The sequence below is a fragment of the Anastrepha ludens genome, chromosome 5, assembly GCF_028408465.1.
Source record: "Anastrepha ludens isolate Willacy chromosome 5, idAnaLude1.1, whole genome shotgun sequence".
In the NCBI taxonomy this organism is placed as follows: domain Eukaryota; kingdom Metazoa; phylum Arthropoda; class Insecta; order Diptera; family Tephritidae; genus Anastrepha; species Anastrepha ludens.
The window spans coordinates 64,293,943-64,296,988 of NC_071501.1; positions in this window are offsets into that span (position 1 = coordinate 64,293,943).

Here is a 3,046-nt window from a genome sequence, read left to right on the forward strand (position 1 = left end):
CACTTGATGTTTGCATCCAAGGAGAGGCCTGAGGGCCATCTGCAGGCTGAAACACAATGGGAATTGGTACGACCGCTGTCCGCAATTGAACAATAGAGTAGGCATGGACTTCGATCCAACGATCCTCGCCATGCCCCTTAACTCCATGCCATCCACAGTTGACTTGACTGGAGATACAGTGTGATGCTGCCAGACGCTCAACTGTGGTCAACCTCAGAAAATGAGCCCGGCAATCACTGTTTTCGCATTTTTACAGATAGTTCCATAACCGAGCACGGCTCCGGCTCCGCAGCTGCAGCTGCGCTGATGGCCTTCGACAGCCCCCCAACCATTTCAAGGGTAGTCGAGTCTTGTAAATCCAGGCTGAACTATGTCGGTAGACATAATAGCCTGATGCTAACATGCGTACCGGGACACGTGGGTATCGCGGGTAACGAGATCTCTGACCCTTTAGCCAGAATGGGATCTGAGGCCAACTTGCTTGGCCTGGAGCCCGTTCTACCACTCTGTTCTGCAGCCATCAAAGCCACGGTTTGCAAACGGGTTATTCTAACCCACAAGCAAACTTGGCAGGCTAAGAGAGGTTGCAGGTGGACAAAACTGATGTTACCTGTCATGCCCGACCGACTGTCGTAGTTCCTCCTGTCACTAAGCAGAGTCACAGTGCACTCTACCCAGCAAGTGGAGAGATGAGACGGCGGACAACTTTCTGTGCGTCTGCCCCGCCTTCGCTCGAATCAGGCTTGAGGTCTTTGCCACTGATGTGTTAAGAAGCGACCACCTTGGCTCCTTTGCACTACAAGATCTACTCAGAGTTCTTCGGAGTCCGAGTGCAGTACAATGGACTTAATGGCGCTGAGTGCTGTACTTGATAGTCTGTCCAAAAAAAAAAAAAAACTTAACAAAACTGTACTCCATAAATAAAATTTTAACGAAAATCTTACGATTCCTTATATTTTTAAGGGACAAAATTATTCACAATAAGTATGAATTTTAAATTTTAACTGATTTAATTTATCTAACAAATTCTAACAAATCAACATTTGCTTTCGCGTTGTTAATACATCATGGGTGGGAAGAAAAATAATTTTGTATATGCATAATGAGGGCAAATCATGTGCAGAAATGGATCAGACGGTGAATCGAAGGCTTTCTACTATTTTTTGTATCGTAATAAACCGTTATAAAGGGGAAACAAATCTTAAGAGCCGAACTCATACTGAAAGATCTTGCAAATTGACCCACATAAGAAAAACAAGAATCCAAAAATCACATCAGCGCAAGTGGTAGCAAAAGTTCTTGAAGAGATTAATAAAAAAGTTCATCAGAAAAAAAAAAACAGTTCGCAGGGCCTGTTTACGTGCCGGGTATAGCTCGCGAATGGCTCAAAGGAAACCTGTTTGGATAATTTTGTCCGTGTGTGTATGTACAGGCAAACTTATATATTTAGAAATAATTTATTCATCTCACAAGAAATAATTCATTTGCGCATGCAAAATGCCGACGACAAATAAGCATGAAAGAAAAATGTACAGGCTCTGTTGTTCTTTTATTTTGCCTAACACCAAATCAAGGCCTTTTACATTTCAATGCGAACTCTATATGTCATTTTGTTGACTACGTTCAGCTATGCTAACTCTCGTACTTTAACTTTTCCCCAGTCGTGTTGGAATAATGCAAGTTTCTTAGCCGCGTTTTATTGGCATTTGACATTTAAACTTCTCATTCGTTCCTTAGGTTTTTCTATGTATCAACGTTCTCTGGTATTGCTGCCATATATTCGTACGTCGTTTTCCGATTTCCTGTAACTGTCCATTACTAGCAGCAAATTGCGCAATTTAATTAACTATTGTTTCTGTTGCCTTTTCTTCGTATCGTTAATAATATTTGAAGAAACCAAAAAAATTAAAATATTCTACCAAATCAATTTTTATGAAGCAAACCTTTTCAATTTTGCAGCAAATCTGCCATAAGTGAACGGGTAGATTAATTTTTGGAAGTTATTGCTAATCACTGCATATGTGGACGTGCTTTTAGCCAACCCGATATGATTTATATTTTTCTGACTTTTCAAAACAGTTGGCAATTACCCGTTATTTTTAGCTGATATATTTTCAATGCAAAACAAAACAGTTAAATTTTAACTCTTAATATTCCGGTCAAATTAAAATTTCTGATTGTACGCCTCGTCCTTTTTTATTTTTGATTGGCAAAATATAAACCAAATTTTAGCTTTTATTTTTGTTCCGTCAATCTTTAACTTTTTTTTGACTAAAAATATATTAGTGAAATATAAGCATTATTTACAGAGTCTTTTCAAAAAAGGAATATTGTTCGCCTTCGGTGCAATACATTTGCTTTGTTGTTTTGTTTTAAGCTTAGAAACACCCCGCTTTATTGTTGCTTAATTGGCACCTAAACCTCTTTTAGGTGTTTGGCCAGCTCTTCCCTCTATTTGTGGTGTGCGTCTTGCTGTTTTCCACAATTGGAAGGACCTTCAGTTTTAGCCCGCTTAATATTTTTGTTACTTAATAATAAAATAAGAATACATTGCAGTTGTAATCATGAAACACAAAGGTACAAAGACATTTTTGAGATTGAACTCTTTTCACTTGAGGCAACGACAATATGAATACGCAACTGAAACGAAGTTGAAACTAAAACATAAATTCAGTAACTCGAGTTACGCTATCTCGCTTGAATGCGGTAATTAAGTGCGTTTTTTCACAAAAGATCCATTGCTTGGAATTTGCTTGATGTAGGCTGGAAAGGATGGCTTTCATACATTTCTCACTGTTAGTCCAATTCAATCATACTCAAGAGTTGAAGAGTTGATTTGTTCATACACCATCAATCGTTCACGAAGCTCTATAAATTGCAAACTAAATATCCAGCCCCTCTGGCAACATTTGCGACAACAACACTCAAATATTAAAAACAAACAGAAAAACAAAATTTTCGATTTTCAGATATTTGTGTACATAATAAATTTTTCAATCAGTCAAATAGTTGAAAAGAAAGTGTATAAAATTTGTAATTAATTGTT